Source organism: Rhinatrema bivittatum, chromosome 1 (genome assembly GCF_901001135.1).
Source record: "Rhinatrema bivittatum chromosome 1, aRhiBiv1.1, whole genome shotgun sequence".
Classification (NCBI taxonomy): domain Eukaryota; kingdom Metazoa; phylum Chordata; class Amphibia; order Gymnophiona; family Rhinatrematidae; genus Rhinatrema; species Rhinatrema bivittatum.
In genome coordinates, this window is record NC_042615.1 from 379,935,680 (window position 1) to 379,950,136 (window position 14,457).

General features: G+C 44.6%; 1 long non-coding RNA gene across 4 annotated transcripts in view; it reads left to right on the forward strand.

The window, feature by feature from the left end:
• Window positions 1-8,004: 8,004 nt before the first annotated feature.
• The window catches only part of LOC115091088, a 142,843-nt gene continuing 136,390 nt past the window's right edge, over window positions 8,005-14,457 (forward strand). For all 4 annotated transcript variants that reach the window (XR_003856609.1, XR_003856608.1, XR_003856610.1 and 1 more), the window contains exon 1: window positions 8,005-8,449. This is a non-coding gene — a long non-coding RNA (uncharacterized LOC115091088). The remainder of the gene's footprint in view (window positions 8,450-14,457) is intronic.

A 14,457-nucleotide genomic window follows, 5' to 3' on the forward strand; every position in this document is an offset into this window, starting at 1 on the left:
CGCTTCCGTTCGGATTAGCAACGGCCCCGCGCACCTTTACCAAGATCATGGTAGTTGTGGCGGCTGCCCTCCGGAAGGAAGGGATTCTAGTACATCCTTACTTGGACGATTGGCTCATACGAGCGAAGTCTTTTCCACAGGGACAGGCGGCAGTAGCCAGGGTGATACAGTTTCTGCAGTCCCTGGGATGGGTGGTGAACTTCTCCAAGAGCTCCCTCGTGCCCTCGCAGCGCTTGGATTTCTTGGGGGCGACCTTCGACACCCGTCTGGGCGCGGTTTTTCTACGGCAGGACAAGGCGCACGCCCTACGGGAACACATACAGCGATTCTCTGCATTACCAGCTCCCTCCTCCTGGAACTATCTTCAGCTCCTGGGGGTGATGGGCTCCACCATCGACATGGTGCCTTGGGCATTTGCGCACCTCCGCCCTCTACAAAGAGCGCTTCTATCCCGTTGGAAACCACTCTCGCAGGACTACCAAGTGATACTTCCGCTGCCCCAGTTTGCCAGAAACAGCTTGGCCTGGTGGATGGTCCCGGAGAATCTGGCTCGCGGCGTGTCCCTCGACCTACCAAATTGGGTGGTGGTGACCACCGACGCCAGTCTCGTAGGCTGGGGAGCCGTCTGCGACCGAAGCGCCACGCAGGGGACGTGGTCCGCGGAGGAATCAAAGTGGTCCATCAATCGTCTGGAGACCAGAGCGGTCAGATTGGCGCTTCTCCATTTCCTGCCGCTCCTTCGAAATCGGGAAGTCAGAATCTTATCGGACAACGCGACTACGGTAGCCTACATCAACCGTCAGGGCGGCACTCGCAGTCCGCAGGTCGCGCTCGAGGCAGCGATGCTGATGCAGTGGGCGGAGCGGCATCTGCGCCGCCTGGCGGCCTCGCACATCGCGGGCGTGGACAACGTCCAGGCGGACTTCCTCAGTCGCCAGCGGCTGGATCCCGGAGAGTGGTCTCTCTCCGACACGGCCATGCAACTGCTCGTCCAGCGGTGGGGCTCCCCCCACCTGGATCTCATGGCATCCGTCCAGAACACCAAAGCGCCTCGCTTCTTCAGTCGCCGGAGAGAACGGGGGGCGGAGGGCGTAGATGCTCTCGCGCTCCCGTGGCCGGCCGATCTGCTCCTATACACGTTTCCCCCTTGGCCGTTGGTGGGAAGACTACTCCGACGGATAGAGGTTCATCAGGGGCCTGTGATCTTCGTCGCGCCAGAGTGGCCAAGACGACCTTGGTTTGCGGATCTCCTCCACCTGGTAATCGACGGACCCATCCGGCTGGGACATCTTCCCCGCCTCCTACACCAGGGACCGGTATTTTTCGACCAGGCAGAACTCTTCTGTCTTGCGGCCTGGCTTTTGAGAGGTGCCGCCTCCGTCGACGGGGGTACCCGGAGGTGGTAGTGTCAACGCTGCTGCGGTCTCGGAAGACTTCGACGTCGGTGGCCTATGTGCGAGTCTGGAAGGTGTTCGAACTGTGGTGTACCGACCGGAACACAAGACCCACGGAGGCGTCTGTCCCGCAGATTCTCCAGTTCCTACAGGCGGGAGTGGAAAAGGGGCTCGCTTACAACTCACTTCGAGTTCAAGTGGCCGCTCTTGGCTCCCTCCTGCGGGGAGGAGGATCTCTGTTACAGCACCCGGACATCGGCCGTTTTCTCAAGGGTGTCAAGCACTTGCGGCCCCCATTGCGGGATCCTTGTCCCTCTTGGAGCCTCAATCTGGTACTACGTTCCATGTCGGGACCTCCTTTTGAACCACTGAGGAGTGCGACGATCAAGGACCTCACTCTCAAGGCGGTGTTCCTGGTGGCTATATGCTCCGCTCGGCGTATTTCGGAGCTGCAGGCTCTGTCCTGCCGGTTCTCCGATTCGGGCGTTTCACTTCGTACGGTGCCTTCCTTCCTCCCGAAGGTGGTGTCCGCCTTCCATGTGAATCAGACGGTGGAATTGCCTTCTTTCTCTTCGTCTGAGCCGCGGGCTCTTCGTCTCCTCGACGTCAAGCGCACTCTGCGGGTCTACCTGGAGGCTACGAATGACTTTCGGACTTCGGACCATCTCTTCGTCCTTTGGTCTGGTCCCCGGAAGGGATCCCAGGCCTCGAAGACGACTATTGCCAGATGGCTGAAGGCCGGCATTGCCGCTTCCTACATCGGGACGGGGCGGACTCCTCCACCCGGTATTGTGGCGCATTCTACACGCTCTCAGGCGGCCTCCTGGGCGGAGAGTCGATCGGTATCTTCGCAAGAAATCTGTAGAGCGGCCACCTGGAAATCGTTACACACGTTCTCGAGACACTACAGGCTACACCTCGCCTCGTCCGTCCATGGACACTTTGGCGAACAGGTTCTACGAGCAGGCCTCGCAGAATCCCACCCGGGTTAGGGAAGCTTGGGTACATCCCACGGTCTGGACTGATCCAGGTACGTACAGGGAAAAGAAAATTATTACTTACCTGCTAATTTTCGTTCCTGTAGTACCATGGATCAGTCCAGACGCCCACCGCATTTGGGTTCTACTCCTGCTCGGCTGCCTGTTATATGGTAGTGTCTTCTTCTCCTACTATGTTCTTTCACGTGTTCCCCGTTTCACTGTCCGTGACTGTTTTTCTTGGGGGTCGACACGAGTTGTGACCTCCCATCCATTGGTGGGATGGTACAGTTCTCTCTGTTCTAAATTCAGCGGCTCATTGTTGCCGTCTTGTTTAAACTTGATCCAATTCAGGGGTTTTCTGTTTACTCGGGCTTTGATATTCTCGATACTGAACTCCTGCAGAGGGGGTAGTAGTACTTATGGTGATGCCCCCTCGAAGCTTTGGGCTGACTCCATCTGCTGGATTGGGGACATAACCCACGGTCTGGACTGATCCATGGTACTACAGGAACGAAAATTAGCAGGTAAGTAATAATTTTCTTATGACTTACTGGAATTGAACTTCCTTCCATTTCTTTAGTTTTTAGTTCTGTGTTATCTGACTTATAAATCTGTACTTCATGTCCTTCCTGTTTGAAATATATTGGAGCGGAACATGTAAAGTTTCTCAGACTACTACTTCTGCAATTCTGGACCTTAGAGTAAGACAAATTTGATGTGATCCAGCATTCATCAGTCAAATTGGTATTCTTCCTTCTTTGGGTGTAGCTAATGTATTTGCTACCAAAAGATTACAAGGTAAAGTTACAGTGTCTGTAGCTGTTATGACTACTGAACCAGTCTGGGTATTCTGTAATTTGGTACATTGTCCCTCTACTACTTTCTCAGACAATGGAAGTATAACTATTCCCTTATTTCCTATCAATTTAATGAAACCAATTCTTCCTGACTCACATTGCTGTAATTCAGCCCAGATTTTAAAAATACTTGTTTTTTTTCTTATGGCTTCCAGCTAACATTGATAATTCTTTAAATATTCCTCCCATATCCTGTAACAAATTCATCCCAATGATTCCAGGTATCTGTTCTTCATTCTCACTTTGAATCCAATTTACATCTGGAACAATAAATATACACTTTTGCTGTAACGTTTGTCCTAAGCAGATAATAGTAGCTTCCATACACCCTTTCACTGGCAGATCTAAGCCATTTACTGCTACTAATCGAACCCAACTCGCATCTCCTAATTTGGAATTTTGTTCCAAATTCTCTTTAAAGAACGATTCAGTTATCGTTGAAACATAAGATCCTGTATCGATGTAACATTTTACTCTTATACCATTCATTACCACTTCTACTACTGGGCTTTTCCCGAAAGCTTTTTCTTTTTGTTTTTCTGAAATTATAAGATTCCTTTCAGTGGTACCATGTTGTGCTTTTACAGTACTAGCAGTCATTGCAGGTGATGACACACTGATTATATTAGTTTTCAGCTGTTCTTGTACTCCTACTTGAGATGATAGTGAAAATTGTGCTCCCCAAGTATTCTCTATGGGTTTTTCTGATCTACAATATCGAGCTATATGTCCAGGTTCTTGGCATCTATAACAAATATAGGCTCCCTCAAAGGAGCTCTCTGTCTATCTATGCTTGCAGAGTTTCTTTCATTATTATAGAAGTTTCTCATTCCTGACTGAATTGGAACTACGTCTGTACTAATGTGTGTACTCTTCTGCTGAATCCCCCTGCACAATTCTTTTATGTGTTGTGATATTTTCTCTTGTTGTTGCTGTAACTTATCTTGCTGTACACAAACACTAGTTACCATTTTAGTTAAAATTTCTATGTCCGTGATGTGGTTTCATTTTCTTCAAATCCAGCTTTTAATGCTCTTGCTGGTATTTCCCCCTTGCGAGTCAATAGTCGTGGATTTCTTTCTCTTTCTACTTGTGTTGATTCATCTTCTTCTGCCCATTCAATAGCCTCTTGTATCAATTCTAGGAACGTCATTCTGGGATAATCTTTTAAACTTTTCTTCATTTCTCTTCTTAGGCCAACATCTCTTATTCCCACAATATACCTTTCCTTTAATCTTGCTTCCGCATTACCCATACACTCAGGGTCTCTGGAAAGTACTCTATTCATTTTCTCCTGTAATCTGTATGCATAAATACGTAAATCGTCATCTGTTAGTTGTTTTCTCTCATAAACAAGTATAAAATTAGTATAAGAATGAATTCTTATACTAATGGGAACTTTATCCCCATATACCGTTCTTAATAGTGCAAACAGATCTTCTACTGTTCTTTGTTGGTCCGCAAATACATATTTGGCCGTATCTCCAGCCTAATCTACTAAATGGTCTTTCACCACCTCCAATTGATCCTTTTCCGGTATTCTCAACACTTTCAATGCAGCTTTAGTTCTTTCAATCCATTCTTCTATCGTAAGATCGCCTTGTTTTCTCTGTACTCCTGTAAAATCAGGAATTCTTTTGTCTCTGGGAATATACATTGCCATAGTTTGTGAGCCTTCTATATATCTGCTGTGACGTTCCTCCTGAAAACGTTTCCATTCACTGTCTCACACTCTCTCTCTCGCTTCATTTGCTGTTACTCTTTCTTGTAATTCATCCCATGCAGTTCTCCAATCTTCCATTGTGAAAAAAAAAATCTTGTAGAATCCTGCCCAGCTACGCCAAATATAAACCACCGCCCCTGCAGGGTCGAAGACTGCTGTTGTGACCAAGGTTGATGGTATCAGTAATGTAGTCGTGAAATATGTACAAGGCAGCGAGCTCTCAGATGTTGCCCTACAGCTGGCCAGATGATAATCTTGTCGTTCCCTCGTCCTTTAGTCTTCTTCTTTTCTCTGCTTTTTCTCCATATGCTGTTTCTTCTTTCTTGTATCTACTAATTTATACTTTAAAGAAACGAATAACAAATACTAACTCCCTAACACCGCTCCTGGATCTTCCGAAACTAAATAAATATATATATATATGTCAACCTGTGTATTCTGTCTTTGACAGAGCTACTTGTTACTGTTTAACTAGCTAAATTAAATCAAAAGATAATTTGTATTCCCTATCTTTTCTTCTTCTTCTTTCTCTATTACAATTAAAAGAACAATTCCACTATAAATACTTTCATACAACTCTCTTTCTTTTTAAAATTCTTTCACACTTATTAGTTCCTTCTTAAATTATTCATTGGATATAGACAAAACTTCTTTGGATACAATTTTACTTTACCGTAAAATATTTCCATATGTAATTTGTATCCTCTGTTTAATAGCATGTATGGTAATTGAGCTATTATAGTGATATATTCTTTATAGTGACTGTTGTTGCAGTTTTTATCACTAAAATATTATACACTTTATAATTCTCAATTTTATTGCCATTCCATCTCTTCAAAAATAAAAAAAAATTCTATTCACTCAAACAGTATATATACCCTACTAAATGCTGTTTTAGAACGCGATACAGCAATTTTTAATTACTTATTACTATTTTCTTTTGCCTACCTTATCTTAACAGGAACCCTCAAATATACACATACATATTTTCTTTCATTCTATTTATAGTGCATGTACTTTCATTATTTCACGATGTTTTATACTGCAAACTAGGCCTAAAGTACATAGAATAATGACAGCATCTCTGTACTATTGCACTTCTACCTCTCAACTGACAGTTTCTCTAACTGTCTCTTTCTTTTCTTAGATCCTAAGATTCATTCTCTTGCTGATGTCATTGCTCCAAATAGTGCACAGCACTGCTCACTATATGTGTTCTGTATTTCCCCTCATGTTCATTTCTACTTGGGTTTAATAATTTCAATATCAGAACATTTTTAATAGATTGTTTATTAATCAATTTCCTTTTTATCTTCTATTTTTTATTTGTGCTGAGTCTCTAACTATTGTAACTACTCTCACCTGTTCACTTGTAACTAAGGAAGCTTTTGATATCACTCCCTAGTTACTGCTTTACTTTTCAAAGTTGTTTTAGATTGTACTATCCTACATAGGGGTATTCAGAATATTCCAATTAGACTATTAATTTATTCATTTTACTTTATCAGACTATTATATCTTTCCCGACAGTAATAAAAATATTTTACATATTTTCTCTTTACCTTCCTAGTATTTTAATTCCTTCTTACACTTTCACCCTTCACAGAAACATTATAAATATTAGAGATGTGAATCGGAACCGGAATCAGTTCTGATTCTGGTTCCAATTCACATCGTGAATTTTTTTTCGTGCGGCCCGATCGGATTTTTTTTTATCGGCTGCGCCTGAGCCGATAAACAAAAAACCTACCCCAACACTTCAAAACAGCTTCCTTAGCTTCCCCCACCCTCCTGACCCCCCCAAAAAAATGTTTTAAATTACCTGGTGGTCCAGTGGTGGTCCCGGGAGTGATCTCCCACTCTTGGGCCATCAGCTGCCACTAATAAAAATGGCGCCGTCGGCTGCCACTAATAAAAATGGCGCCGATGGCCCTTTGCCCTTACCATGTAACACGGTATCTGTGCCATAGGCCGGCCCCTGTCACATGGTAGGAGCACTGGATGGCCCGCACCATTTTTAAAGATGGCACCGGCCATCCATTACTCCTACCATGTGACAGGGGCCGGCCAATGGCATGGATACCCTGTCACATGGTAAGGGCAAAGGGCCATCGGCACCATTTTTATTAGTGGCAGCCGATGGCTTGAGAGAGGGAGATCGCTCCCGGGACCACCACTGGACCACCAGGTAATTTAAAACATTTTTGGGGGGGTTGGGAGGGTGGGGGAAGCTAAGGGAGCTGTTTTGAAGTGTCGGGGTGGGTTTAGGGATTATTTTTGTGTGCCGTTTTTCCCGCCCTCCCCCAAAATGATAAGAGAACCCCCACGAACAATTTTGTGGGGTTTTCCTATCGGTTTCGGGGAGCTCCTGATTTCTGACGACTTTGAAAATATGGTACGATATTTTCAATCGTCAGAAATACAATTCACATCCCTAATAAATATACATATCTCATTCAAACTACAACTTAGACTCATTCCTAATACTTAACTAAAGTAACTACAGTTAACTTAAACTGTTTCAATTCCTTCCTAAATTTTCCTTTAAGTTTTAAAGGCTTCTTTAATTTTTAACACATCAGGATGTTCATTGAGTCTATTTAGACATTTAAAAACATTTCTGTTATCCTGGACGTATCTCCTTCAAGGGGCTTAAACCTCTATTTCAGGCTATCAGTATCATTTATTTTATTAAATTCTTAATTTTCTTTATTTTACTTAAAATTAATATGCTCCCACCCCACTTAAGATTGGGTCCCTGATGACATCATTAATGACATCACATAAACTGTATTTTCTTCGGCCTGCATCAGAACTTCAGCCCACCTAAGCTAGACAGAATTCCTCCCTTCATTAAAAAAAGAAACAAACCCAACTCACCTAAGAGCTCTCTGATCCTCCTGACACCAGCAGCTGTTCTTTCCTGTCAGCTTTGATGCTTCTCACACAGAAGGGAAAGGCCATTGGCAGAGACAGTGATTTTTCTCAGCTGATCACTGCCGATCAGCTGATCCCTCCTGTTCCGGTTTCAAGGCTCTCCTTCTCTTCTATCAGCAGCAGCAGCAGCCTGACACAGCACAGCTCATCTGAACCCACAATCTCTCTCTCTTCATTCCTCCCATTTTCTATCCTGCCTACCTTTCAATCGCAGCCTGCTCTGGGCTTGATTATGCTCCCTGCCCCCACTCTCATCAGGCCTGAGGCAGTGACAAACATAAACAAACAAGGAAAAAATATATATCTCTATTGTCTGCACTAATGCAGACTCCACCCTGCTGGTTTTCCCTTCAGCCTCAGGCTAGCAAATAAAAAAAAACCCCAAACATGTCTCAGTTTAAACTGAGACCAGCACTGCTCTCCTGTTTTGTTTAGTTTTTTGTTTTTTTTTTTTTACAAGTGCAGCAGCCACTGTAAGCAGGAAACAGCTCTATTCTTTTTCCTAAAAGGAAACTTAACACCTCTGAAGCCCTGCTCCAGCTCCAGCTCCAGACACAGGTAAACTTTTTTAAATTTAATTTATTTATATATTTTTTAGATCTTATCTACACTGTCAATCCAAAGTTTTCATCAGCCTGGCCTTATGCTCCTCTAGTGTTTTTCCAAAAATGATGAGGTCATCTAGATACACCAGCACCTCCAGGAGGTTCATGTCCTCCACAGTTTTCTGTTATGGTTGTGGACCCTTGGGCTGGCTGAGACAGTGGATGGTATGCTGCGGAAGCCCACAGCACGTGTCACAGTCAGGAGACAGTACTGAAGGAACTCGGAAGAGGCTTCACCACTGGAAGTCCGAGGTCCCCCCAGGAGGAGCCTTTAGGGACCCAGACCTCTTGGACTTAGGTGGGACCCTATGCGACCAAGGATCCATGCAGTGGCCGAAGAGATGAATGAAGGACGGCTGGGCCCAGGTAGTTGAAGAGTCTTCACCCTCGGAAGCCTGCAGCTCCCCCGGGAGGAACCCATGAGAGCCCGAGCCACTGGGACTTAGGAGAATCCTCTGGGCCAGCAAGTACCGGATACCTGAGATGATGGATGAAGCCAAAGTCGGAGTCCAAGAGCAAAGCCAGGTCAGAAGCTAGAAGTCCGAGATCCAAACCAAAGCCAGGGATGTAAGCAGAAGACGGAGTCGTGGAATGGAGCCGGGTCAAAGCCAGAAGTCAGAGGACGAACCAAAACCAGGAACGGAAGCTGGAAGCGAAGTCAGGAGACGAAGCCGGACCAGTAGCCAGACATCAGGAGTCAATACTAAAGCCAGAAGTGGAAGCCAATGACGAAGTCAAGAACAAGTCAGGTCAAGAGCCAGAAGACAAGACGATCAGGACACACTGCAGCAACTAATGACTCAGGGAAACTGAGGAACCTCGTTGCAAGGCCCCATCATCCAGGGCGTGCTCTAAAATTTTCCCGCACTGGCCCCTTTAAGAATGGCTCCTCCCCACGCGCGTGCATCTAGGGGGCAGGGCCAGCCGCTGTGGATCATCGGCGTCTCTCCCGAGGAGGGAGAGATGCACTGGGGGCCATGCAAGCCCGAGAAGACCACGAAACGGCCCGAGCCATCCCTGAGGTAGGTGGAGGGACCGGGGCATGGACCGGGACCACAACAGTTTTCGCCATCAATTGCTGGAATGTAGTCAGAGTGCCTGTAATCACTTGTGGCATTCGCTCGAGCTGGTAGAAACCCAGGGGGAGATGAAAGCATTTTTTTCTTTGTCTCTTTCCTTCATGGGTGTCTGGTAATACCCACTTCTCAGGTCCAGTACCAAGAACCACTTGCTTCTGGTCAGACACTCTAATACATCATCTGTCCTCGGTAGGGTGTACTGATCTGGAGTGGTTCTCTTGTTCAATATTCTGTAATGTATACACATCTGAACTGCCCCATTTTTCTTCCTGGCCACCACTATGGGGGAGGCATAGGGGCTCCTAAACTCCTCAATAATACTGGCAGTCAATAGGTCCTGTAGATGTTTTCTGACCTTTCACAGATGCTTTCTGACCTTTCACAGAAAGGGTGTGGGTCATGCAGTGGTATTGGGTGCTCTACCCCTTTAGCCAGTCCCACATCCCACTCATGGGTTGAGAACACTTTGCCATGCTTGGAGAGTTGGTGTACCAATCAGTCTTTCCACCCTGAGGAATTGGGGAGTCCCCAAAGTTGAACAATGAGGCATCAACTGGTGTGGTAGGCCCCCTCTGGGAGAACATCCAGCTGTAACAGTGTGTACAGAATATATTTGGGCTATTTCTGGGCCTCTGGCCAGGGTGATCTCATTTTTTGATTCATTTCGCATCCAGACCTGAAACTGAGTACTGCTCAGGGCTTGAGCGGGTAGAATCCTCTTTGTACTAGCAGTCCCCCAGGCAGATTTTTATTTATTTTATTTATTTATTGGTTTTTATATACCGCCGCTCATCAGAGATAACACGTCGGTGTACATAGAACAAGAATCCGCAATTGCGTTGTACATAAAACAATAATAAACATTAATAAAACAACTAAGAAACTTTACATTAAAACGGTTAAATGCATTAACAATAAAGCAGTTTATAAAATATAACGTTTTGAACGCATATGTAAAACGCAACTTATTTTTTTTTTAACTTAAAAAAGTGATGAGGCGCAACGATCACGATTTCCAACTTATTCAACATAGCTATGTTGAATAAGTTGAAAATCGCGATCGTTGATCCTAAATAAACACTTAAACCCCCCACCCTCCTGACCCCCCCAAGACTTACCAAAACTGCCTGGTGGTCCAACGGGGGGTCCGGGAGCGGAGGCGCGGTGGACCACGTGACGTCCGCGTCACGTCGGAGTGACGCGGACGTCAGGTCCAGTACCAAGAACCACTTGCTTCTGGTCAGACACTCTAATACATCATCTGTCCTCGGTAGGGTGTACTGATCTGGAGTGGTTCTCTTGTTCAATATTCTGTAATGTATACACATCTGAACTGCCCCATTTTTCTTCCTGGCCACCACTATGGGGGAGGCATAGGGGCTCCTAAACTCCTCAATAATACTGGCAGCCAATAGGTCCTGTAGATGTTTTCTGACCTTTCACAGATGCTTTCTGACCTTTCACAGAAAGGGTGACGCGGACGTCACGTGGTCCACCGCGCCTCCGCTCCCGGACCCCCCGTTGGACCACCAGGGAGTTTTGGTAAGTCTTGGGGGGGTCAGGAGGGTGGGGGGTTTAAGTGTTTATTTAGGATCAACGAGCGCGATTTCCAACTTATTCAACATAGCTATGTTGCGCCTCATCACTTTTTTAAGTTAAAAAAAAAAAAAGTTGCGTTTTACATATGCGTTCAAAACGAATGCACACCCCTAGTAAATGTATCATCGGGTCACGCTAGAGAGATAACGTTCCTGGATGGAATAAATGATAGCTTTATGGAGCAATTGGTTCAGGAACCGACGAGAGAGGGAGCAATTTTAGATCTAATTCTTAGTGTAGCACAGGACTTGGTGAGAGAGGTAACGGTGGTGGGGCCGCTTGGCAATAGTGATCATAATATGATCAAATTTGATTTATTGACTGGAAAAGGAACAGTGTGCAAATCCAAGGCTCTCGTGCTAAACTTTCAAAAGGGAAACTTTGATAAAATGAGAAAAATTGTTAGAAAAAAACTGAAAGGAGCAGCTACAAAAGTAAAAAATGTCAAAGAGGCATGGTCATTGTTAAAAAATACCATTCTAGAAGCACAGTCCAGATGTATTCCACACATTAAGAAAGGTGGAAAGAAGCAAAACGATTACCGGCATGGTTAAAAGGGGAGGTGAATGAAGCTATTTTAGCCAAAAGATCTTCATTCAAAAATTGGAAGAAGGATCCAACAGAAGAAAATAGGATAAAGCATAAACATTGGCAAGTTAAATGTAAGACATTGATAAGACAGGCTAAGAGAGAATTTGAAAAGAAGTTGGCTGTAGAGGCAAAAACTCACAGTAAAAACTTTTTAAAATATATCCGAAGCAGAAAGCCTGTGAGGGAGTCAGTTGGACCGTTAGATGATCGAGGGGTTAAAGGGGCACTTAGAGAAGATAAGGCCATCGCGGAAAGATTAAATGATTTCTTTGCTTCGGTGTTTACTGAAGAGGATGTTGGGGAGGTACCCATAATGGAGAAGGTTTTCATGGGTAATGATTCAGATGGACTGAATCAAATCACGGTGAACCTAGAAGATGTGGTAGGCCTGATTGACAAACTGAAGAGTAGTAAATCACCTGGACCGGATGGTATACACCCCAGAGTTCTGAAGGAACTAAAAAATGAAATTTCAGACCTATTAGTAAAAATTTGTAACTTATCATTAAAATCATCCATTGTACCTGAAGACTGGAGGATAGCAAATGTAACCCCAATATTTAAAAGGGCTCCAGGGGCTATCCAGGAAACTACAGACCGGTTAGCCTGACTTCAGTGCCAGGAAAAATAGTGGAAAGTGTTCTAAACATCAAAATCACAGAACATATAGAAAGACATGGTTTAATGGAACAAAGTCAGTATGGCTTTACCCAGGGCAAGTCTTGCCTCACAAATCTGCTTCACTTTTTTGAAGGAGTTAATAAACATGTGGATAAAGGTGAACCGGTAGAAATAGTATACTTGGATTTTCAGAAGGCGTTTGACAAAGTTCCTCATGAGAGGCTTCTAGGAAAAGTAAAAAGTCATGGGATAGGTGGCGATGTCCTTTTATGGATTGCAAACTGGCTAAAAGACAGGAAACAGAGAGTAGGATTAAATGGGCAATTTTCTCAGTGGAAAGGAGTGGACAGTGGAGTGCCTCAGGGATCTGTATTGGGACCCTTACTGTTCAATATATTTATAAATGATCTGGAAAGAAATACGACGAGTGAGATAATCAAATTTGCACATGACACAAAATTGTTCAGAGTAGTTAAATCACAAGCAGATTGTGATAAATTGCAGGAAGACCTTGTGAGACTGGAAAATTGGGCATCCAAATGGCAGATGAAATTTAATGTGGATAAGTGCAAGGTAATGCATATAGGGAAAAATAACCCATGCTATAATTACACAATGTTGGGTTCCATATTAGGTGCTACAACCCAGGAAAGAGATCTAGGTGTCATAGTGGATAACACATTGAAATCGTCGGTGCAGTGTGCTGCGGCAGTCAAAAAAGCAAACAGAATGTTGGGAATTATTAGAAAAGGAATGATGAATAAAACAGAAAATGTCATAATGCCTCTGTATCGCTCCATGGTCAGACTGCACCTTGAATACTGTGTACAATTCTGGTCGCCGCATCTCAAAAAAGATATAATTGCGATGGAGAAGGTACAGAGAAGGGCTACCAAAATGATAAGGGGAATGGAACAACTCCCCTATGAGGAAAGACTAAAGAGGTTAGGACTTTTCAGCTTGGAGAAGAGACGACTGAGGGGGGATATGATAGAGGTGTTTAAAATCATGAGAGGTCTAGAACGGGTAGATGTGAATCGGTTATTTACTCTTTCGGATAGTAGAAAGACTAGGGGGCACTCCATGAAGTTAGCATGGGGCACATTTAAAACTAATCGGAGAAAGTTCTTTTTTACTCAACGCACAATTAAACTCTGGAATTTGTTGCCAGAGAATGTGGTTAGTGCAGTTAGTATAGCTGTGTTTAAAAAAGGATTGGATAAGTTCTTGGAGGAGAAGTCGATTACCTGCTATTAAGTTCACTTAGAGAATAGCCACTGCCATTAGCAATGGTTACATGGAATAGACTTAGTTTTTGGGTACTTGCCAGGTTCTTATGGCCTGGATTGGCCACTGTTGGAAACAGGATGCTGGGCTTGATGGACCCTTGGTCTGACCCAGTATGGCATGTTCTTATGTTCTTAAAAGAGACAGAGTCTTGGCTGGTCAATTCCCAACTACAGCAGGATGTTGGGACCGGGGGTACAGGCAGCGGCAGGAATCAAGCAGTTTCTGCATGGCAGGAATATACCACCAGCAGCAACGGGGAACATAGTTAACCCCATTCATTGCTTACTAGCTGATTTATCCAATGCTCTAGCCAGTCTTCTTTCCTCCCTGACAGCAAGTGATGGCAGCAGCAGGAAGAAGTGGATCTGGAACTTAGTAACATTGCGACACTGTGCTATCCCACTAAACTCAGCTCTCCCTTTTTCTCCCTTGATGACACGCTCAGGCTTCTCTTCCACTTTCAGTGATGGTCCCAGCGCAGGAGAGAGCGATGCTCCGACACCGTGATTACTCACAGACTCTTCTTCCTCTCATTATTTTTTTTAATTTCATTTTTTTTCTCAATGCAGCACTCTCTCTTTGCGGCTCAATGCTGACCACTGGAGTCTCCATTTTACCATAGCCCCGATAGGATCAGGCCTACTGATGCAGCCCATAGTCATCACTTGTCTGAGAGAGATTTCTTCAGTGTTTTAGAGAAAGTGGATGTTCTGTGTGAGGAGCTACTTTTCAAAGGAAAACATTTGCCTAGGATTTTATGAAATGTATCAGGAGGATTTCC